At 37.4% G+C, this 8807-nt stretch overlaps 1 long non-coding RNA gene across 1 annotated transcript; it reads left to right on the plus strand.

The window, feature by feature from the left end:
* Nucleotides 1–2914: 2914 nt before the first annotated feature.
* LOC112201688 lies at nucleotides 2915–3632 on the plus strand. The gene is made up of 2 exons (XR_002936865.2): nucleotides 2915–3001; nucleotides 3401–3632. It is a non-coding gene; the product is annotated as an uncharacterized LOC112201688 (long non-coding RNA).
* The last annotated feature ends 5175 nt before the right edge of the window (nucleotides 3633–8807 follow it).

Below are 8807 nucleotides of genomic sequence, written 5' to 3' on the forward strand. Positions count from 1 at the left end.
TGGCGTGCTATAATTGATACTCCCATGCTCCTTAAATCTTCAAAGAAGAAAGATTAGTGGCACAGCCCAATGCATTAGGTGTAAATCAATGGAGGAATCTGCCCTTCATGCACTTTCAGAATGTTCTTTTAGCAAGAAAGTTTGGAAGTTTTCTCATTGGATGAAGTCTGGGAAGCATCACAACTCTTTTCTCCATTGGTTAGAGCATATCATTCATACCAAGTGACCAACCCACTTGAACAAGTTGAAGTTTTTGTTGTAATTTACTGGCAGCTCTTGAATGAACGAAATTCAAGTTGGCATAGAAAGGTAACTTGCAAAAATCCTTGCCTTATCATTCAACAAGCTCATCACATTATTGAGGAGTTCTCTGCTGCAAACCATAAGCACATCTGCACATTGAACCAAAAGTGAACAGAAGTTGTACATGGTCAACCCCTGCAATTGGAAGGTACAAATTAAACTCTGATGGAGCTTCGGAGAACAACGGTGAAAGAAGAGGGTTAGGTGCAATTATTCGGAATGAGTTTGGCCAATTAATGGGAGCGATTTCTCACCCAATTAGGGGTCACTTCTCTCCTTTAGTAACTGAACTATTGGCACTGAAAGCGGGCATTTGTTTTGCTCTTGAAGTGGGTATTATTCCTCTTGATATCGAAGTTGACAGTAAAGAAGTAGTTTGTTTAGTGAATTCTGTTGAACTTTGTTGGTCTGAGGAGGGTACTTTGGTAGAAGACATCAAGACTCTCATGCACGCCTGCGGTACCGATAAGGTCGTTTTTCAACCCAGAGAATGTTACGTCGTTTTTCAACCCAGAGAATGTAACATGGTAGCTCATGGTTTAGCTAAGTCAATTTTGTATGAAAATGCTAGTCTCTATTATATAGAGGAAGGGCCGAAATGGCTAATGAAGTCGATTGAGTCCGACTTACTTAATTGTAACATTTCTTCACATTAATGAATGGTTACTGATTTGATCCAAAAAAAAAAAAAAAAGTATGTATCATTAAAAATCTGTCAAGAACTTTAAAAAACATGCAATTATAAAAATGCTCAAGTATAAGATAATCTCAAGACTCTAGTTAGGCTTAGTTTGGCATTGCTTTTGGACTTAAGATATGGTGTTTGGTAAACTCTCTAGAAGCTGCTTTTGGTCCAAATAGATTCTCCCAGAAGCTGAAAGTGAGAAGCAACCAAATGCTAGCTTTTGAAAGCTGCTTCTCTGGAAAACACAGAGTGAACAGTGTTTCTTTAATGAAATTTATCAAATTCCCGATTTGGTCCTCATCATTTTCTAAAATTTACACTGAACCTAGTCATTTTTCTTCATCTGTATTCTGTGCGAGGCAAAACCATCGCACTCTCCTCCTCCTCCTCCCTTCGCCGTCAAATACTTGAGCATGATTCATACTCATCGGAAGAAATCGAGAGAGGGCGCTGACCTTTTTTCCCTCTCAGTCTCTCTCTTTGACCGTCGAGGCTTCGACGGCCCTCGCTCTCATCGACGGTAACTCGGTGACGGACTGCAGTCGAATAGTTGATCGATCTGTCTGGGTTTTTACTTTCTGGGTTTTCAATCAATCTCTCAAGTATTCGAATAGCCTCAAACTCTTGGTTGCTCTCTTCCTCAAGCAGCAAAGCAGAAATTCTTGGTTGCTTTCCGGTTCGATTTCTGAGTTATGGAATTGATCAAGTTGTTTTGGACGTTAGTTACTGATTGAAATTGAATTGTATTGTATATTTATATTGCATCTGTTTTGAAATTTGACATCAGTTTTGCCAGTTTTGAGGGGAATTGAATTGCATCTGTCTTGGTATTTGGATGGAAATTGAAATTGTATCTGATATGAAATTGTTTAGGTGGAGGTGGAAACAAATTGGTGATTTCCCAAAGGGGGGTCTGGAAAGCATTGTGGGGATTAAACTCATTAAAGCATCCAAATAAAGTGAAAATCTTTATGTGGAGAGCATGTTGCAACTGTTGCTAAAGATTGTTGGCTTTTCATGGAAGCAGATTTATGATTGTAGATTTGTAATTGACAATTACAATACCGTTATTCAGAACGTTTTGAATCACAGTTTGTTTTGTTTGTTTGTTTTGATGCTTGTTTCATATTATAGTAGATTAATTGGAATTGCAAAGTTGTGGCATTCCAAGCTTTGGGTTTTCTAATGATGGATGAATTAGTTTGGGAAGGACACTCTAATTAAGGTTCTTGGTAATCATGCAGCTTTGGACCAGCATTGTGATTTTAGTTTGGTTTTGATATACAGGGGATCACATGAGCCACAAGCTCAGCCACGTCCCGAGGATGCTCCAGCACAGCAGTCCTATTATCCTCACTTTGTTAACTCCCCGAGCTCTTCTCGTCCTTTAACTCCGAGTTGAACCTCTTCTTCTTCCAATTCGAGTTCTAGGGGTAACTCCCCGTCACCTGTTTCTCCCACTGAAGCTGCTGGTGTTATTGCTTCTTTGAAGGACAAAGGGTAGGGATCCTGGTGCTACAGATATCTATTGATTGTATATAAATAATGGTTTACTCATAGCACAGTTTTTTTTAAGTCCATGATCCTCATTATTCACCGTCTATTAAGTTCATGTTTCTAGGTTGGTGTATATCTACTTGTTGCTTCTTGTGCATCAGATTAGATAATCTGCAAATGCTTGTTCAGTCCTTTTGTTGCCATCCCTTACTGATTGTTCTGGGGTAGTTGTAAGTTTTGTTTGAACTGGTTCATGACTTGAAATTGAGAACATACCTTAGAAGGTTTTGATAGACCGAAGAATGTTGAAAGTAGTTGATGACTAATAGATGAATTGATACTGATCAGGATGAAAAGATGAGCTAATTTGTTCTCTTGTCATCAAGCTTTGTTCCTAGTGTTGAATCTTTCTCTTGTCATCAAGCTAATTTGTTTTCTTTTTTTAATATTGTTTCTACTTGTTATTCTTTTGCAGCGAGACCTATCAGTACTATGATTTGCCTTTCTGCCTTCCAGGTTAGCCTTTAGGACCGTAGTGACATTCTTTTTACGCAATAATTATGGAAGAAGCAATTGAAAACTGATATAGTTATTCAACGGAAGTTGGCTGCTAAGCTATCATATGCATACTTAAGATGGCAGTTCAAAACAGTAAGTTTGGTAGTTGAGTAATACCAACTGTATTAAAACTATCAACTTGTATTATCTCAATATTGAATGCTGATCTTAACAAAAACTTGGTGCCGAAAAGTTAAACAACAAATAATCAAGTTTTGTTGTTTTTAACTTTGGTTTTGTTCAGAAGCTATTGCACATTAGCTTCCCAATCAGAATGTTTGATTAGTATTTACTTCTAGGATGATTTTATTTTCAAATATTTGTACGAGTTGTCATGTTGACCATCATGACTTGCAGATCCAGTAATTCAAAAGAAAGAATCCATTGGGGAAGTTTTGTGTGGTGATCGTTTGACCAACAGCTTATATCAGTTGAATTTCCGGCAGAACAAAAATGAGGAGAGACTGTGCCAGAAGAAGCTTAGAGTTTCTGAAGTTCGGAAGTTCAGGGATGCTATCCCTATTTTGTGTAATAGTAAAACATAATATGCATATTGAAGAGTTTAAAGTAAATCTTTTATTCGGTCCAACCAAGGGTACAAGAATAATACATGAGAAATTTTTTTATTTGGTATAGTTACATAATCAAAAAACAAAATTATGTATTTTAGTAGTATATCTTAGCATGTATGCCTATTTTGGTAATTATACCCAGCTAAAGCACTTTTGTCTTGCAACTTACCAAACACCTACAAATTGCTTTTCGTTCTCACAACACTTTTAAAAACAGTTTACCAAACACCTCAGCTGCTTCTTCTCACAGCAAGTTCGGAAGTGCTTCCTCTCACAGCACAGCAATCCCAAACTAAGCCTTAGCTGCATCAAAAGTACTTCTACTAATCATTGCATATTAAGAAGCATAAGCATGTTGAACACATCAAGATTCTTTTCAGTTTGTTCGAGAGTATTACTTTCTCTAAAGGAATCAAATTTCACAACAAACAGTCTTACAAAACTGGATCACTTCCTCTGCTCGCAACATATTTGGATCAAACGTCTATCCGCTGCTTCTCATAATGCATTTCATTCGATTGTTGAAAAATTGAATATTCTAGTTGTCCAAAAGCTTTTGCCCTCTAGCATTTAGTTATAAAGCATATAAAATAAAGCTAGGGACAAGTTTTATGATTGAAAATGATAGTCAAGGACGTCGAAATAAGTAAATTCATTGATACTACAGAGAAACATACCGATATTCCACAATACCAGATAGACGTCGATCTTACTACATACGTACGTTGAGACTTAATCAAGTTTGGACACGAAATTAACACTAATAAAGACTTAATAACATGAAAACAGACAGACTCATTACTCAGAAAACCAAGGGGTAGGGTAGGCTCCTAAATCCTAATTAATAATAGCCGATGCTATCCTTGTTGTTCTTGGACTTGCTGGTTGAGCTCTTGTTGGGGTAAACAGACTTCTGAATCTTCACCTGGGTATGATACTCGGTGGTGTAGCCTTGCTCATTGTCCACATACTTGTCAGTAGAGGTATACTTAGCTTCTTGCTTGTAACCCATGCCTCCAGTTTTCTTGTCCACGTACTCTTGCGCCTTGTAGCTCTCAGTAAACTTGCTCCAACCTCCACCATACTCATCCTTGTAGCTAGCTCGAACTTTCTTCTCCACTTGTGTGGACTCACTGAACTGAGAAGATCTCTTGCTCGAACTCGAGGGCACCCGTTCGATCACTCCACAGTAATGATAGTGTGTTTCAGGCGCTTTCGACATTGTTTGGCTGAGAGCTTGAGATCTGAGAAAAAAGGGTTGTGTTTGATATGAATGAACTACAAGGGGCTCCCTACTTATAATAAGGTTAGGTGGGGTGTAGGGTTTTCGTGTATTAGTGGTTTTGTGAACTGTGGCTTGCATCATTGATTCATTGTCAGATATCTTCTTGCTAGAATCCTTGTGATATCACATCGAATCTTATATGTACTCTTACTCACGTAGAAGTACCTGAAAAGCTGAAAGCCTGCGAAACTGAAAGTACGGATGGTTATGATGAGATAACTAGCTAGTGATTTTGGAAAAGAGAAAAGAAACTAGCACGGGGTTTGAATTATTAGAGTTAGTCGGATTTTGGATTTCGGGTACTAATTAAATGTCAGATAGGCGTGGTGAAGATGATGGAGGTGGTGGAATCAACTATTCGATCAGATCATTAATGTCATACACTCATACATAACAATCTATGATGTTCTTTAATAAAATGAAGTTACACATAATCATCCACACCATTTTGTGCAGGAAAGAAAGAGCAACTATTATTTGAAGTTACATAATTATATTATATACTACGACTATTTCTATAAAAGAATCTCATTGCTTAAAAATAAAAACTCATGACAATATATTGAAAGCGTTCATGAATAAAAGAGAAAATGAACTGAACTTCTGAATTTTCCTGGATTACTTGCATGAGAAAGAGAGAATACATGTATTTAAACTAACAGTTAAGACAGCAGCACTAAATGGTGGCACGTGGTCTATAGTTGTAGGCCACTAACTAATTAACCATGTATGCTAATTATCAACGAATCATTGCTAACACCCCGATGGTAATAATTAATAAGTGAGCACCAAGCTGTTACTCAAGTGATTATATTGAGGTAAACAAAGTTCCAGAGCGAAAATATTAGCCAGCTGATCTTTGGAAGCCGCAAATTGAAGTTGAATAGAACTTGCTTTAACTATTTCTCAGATGAAATGTATGTCAACTTTGAGGGAAAAAGTCACAAATCTTAATTTAAAGTTATTTTACACTTTGATATCTCATATTCTAAATATATCACTTTAGTACCTCAACTTATTACTTATGCATTAGATTCATACACGTCATTAATAACGCTGTTAACTCAAGTGTCATGTCGCTTTTTGTCATGGGTATTTTTGTCAGTTTATATTTTTTCACAAAAAATCTCATAGTATTTACCACTTAACAAAAACTCACTCCATCAATTCATATTTATTTTTATTAAAAAACAAAAACACAACAAAAACACTTGCTGCATATATCCTTCTTCATTGCCAATAAAACCAAACAACCATGGATCTATATTTGAAGAGTAAGCAAATAACTACAACAACCATAGATCCTAAAAGTTTCTAGCAATTTCTACAACTCTACTAGACAATCTGCTATGATTGGTATTGAAATTGATTATGCGTAATGAATTGAACAAGTATTTTTCCTTTTTTGTTTGAAGAGTTCCTCAATTAAAAGGGGAAAGTCTCAAAGCCTAGAACTTGAAAGAAAACCAGTATCGATCTATCCAATAAATTACACTTGAAGAGTTAAGATAAGATGAAATAGAATAAACAATTAATAAAGCTCGCAGACAATCTGATCTCATTCAGGCCACTCTCTATTTATGAATTAGGCAAGCTGAAAAATGATAATAAATCTCTTACCTCTTCTCATTTTAATTATTCTGTTTACTGGGATCATAGCAATAAGTCAAAATTTTCAGTACAATAACTTAAGGGCTAAATACTAGTTAGTACCCTGTGATTTAGGTCAAAAATCAATTCAGTCCCTGAACTTCTAATTTCATCAAAAACACCCCTGCACTTTCAATTTTGATCTAATAGGTCCAATTCGTTAATATTTTGTTATGAGTTCAAGTTATAGTTGGATTATTTGTTGAAAAACTGACGCAGTCGGAATGATAAACTAGGTTTACCAGCAATAAACCTAAGCAAACGATTCTGGAGTCTACCAGAGATAAAAGAGAATAATCTCAATATATTGATAAAAGATGATAAGATCCTTCTGCAGCCGCTTGCGGCTGCATAAATAAGAGAAAAGTACCCTAGGGCGACTAACAACGAAACCCTAAGGCCCATGGATAAAAACGAAAACAATCCAAAAATAACTAAGAAAACCAAAAACGGGTAAAATAGAAAAATGCCATTTTGAGGCCCTAAACGATCCCGAAAGCCCGAAAAAGGTCACACGTCGTGGCATAGCAACGAGTTTGCTTTCTGGCGCGATTCCCTTTCCGGAAAGCTAAAGTGCGTCCCGATCGGACTCCGGAGGCCCATTTCACGTCTACTAGTCCCTTTTCGGTTTCCACCCTTAGCACGATCCAATTGTTCTTGAAATTGGACCGCTATCTGTTCTACATCAAAAACTATTTATTTTTAATAGTAGGACTCACTCCTAAATTGACTATGCAGACCACCTCGACACCACATCATAAAACATAGGTCATATATGAGCCACATTAACAAGTTAAATAACTCAATTGTCGGAAAACTAACAAATTGGACCTATTAGATCAAAATTGAAAGTGCGGGGTTGTTTTTGATGAAATTAGAAGTTCAGGGACTGAATTGATTTTGGACCTAAACCACAGGGTAGTAATTTGTATTTAGCCCATAACTTAAATTGATCTTCCATAGACCCAAATATAATAATTTTCTTGTTAACAAATTTTATATTCTGCAAAAAGAAAGAAATTGTAGATCCTCTCTCCCATGGAATTTTTGGTGGGAAAACATAAATTGACGAAAATACCCATGACAGAAAGCTACATGACACTTGAGTTGACGGTGTTATTAATGGCTTGTACGAATGTTATGCATAAGTAATAAGTTGAGGTACCAAAGTGATATATTTAGAAAATGAGGTACCAAAATGTAGAATGACTTTAAGTTCGAGTACTGTTTGTGACTTTTTCCCCAACTTCAATGTGCTTTAGTTTGCAGTGCTGAAAATGATTGGTAGCAAGAGCCAAGGCTGAAATGTTATCACAATGCAATGTAGGAACACTAGTAAGACCAATGTACAGAACTGCAACTTTAAGAGTATATTTATCAACCATTAGAGCTAAGAAGTAGTGTCAACCATGCTTTTGTATTAAGCTTTTTTTGAGGATTTGGAGAGTGAATTTTGTTTCTTGCTACACCAACTTATGTGTCCCTAATCCAGTCATCATCACAATAAGCTTGTAAAGCAACCTGTAATATAAGATGTTTATCAACAAGAGATAGTCGACACCGATAGCGACACCACAAACATAGAGATAGTCGACAAACCAAGCATTCTAAAGTCATTTTCAGAAATTTTCACGGTCGAACCACAGCGACCACCTTGCTGGATGGACCCAATCATAGCATACCTAGCACACGGAAAGGAACCCGAGGACAAGATTGAGGCCATGCGCCTAAGGCGGCGGGCCTCTTTGTACACATTACAGGAAGGCAAGCTGTACTCCGGCGACAGTCTTTCCCTTTGCTCAAATGCCTCACCTCGGAAGACGGTCAGCAGGTTCTACAAATGCTACATGGAGGAGTTTGCGGAAACAAGCAGGAGTCAAATCCCTAGTGTACAAGGCCATGCGCACTAGGTTCTTTTGGTCCACAATGGAGCGAGACGCCAAAACGGTATCCCACTCTTGCACACAAAGCCAGCAATTTGCCACCTTCCTAAGGAACCATCGGTATCAATCTCCATCATCATCTCGCCATGGCCATTAGCCTAGTGGGGCATGGACTTTATTGAAAAATTCCCAACAGCACTAGGACAGTTCAAGTTCGCCATCGTCTGTGTTGATTACAAAACGAAGTAGGTAGAGGCCGAGGCCATGGCCACCATCACAATAGCCAAAGTTATCAACCTCCTCTAGCGGAGTATCTATTGTCGATTCGGCATCCCGGTAATGATACTTACAGACAACGATCCACAATTTGACAA

The sequence above is a fragment of the Rosa chinensis genome, chromosome 5 (assembly GCF_002994745.2).
Source record: "Rosa chinensis cultivar Old Blush chromosome 5, RchiOBHm-V2, whole genome shotgun sequence".
Taxonomy (NCBI): domain Eukaryota; kingdom Viridiplantae; phylum Streptophyta; class Magnoliopsida; order Rosales; family Rosaceae; genus Rosa; species Rosa chinensis.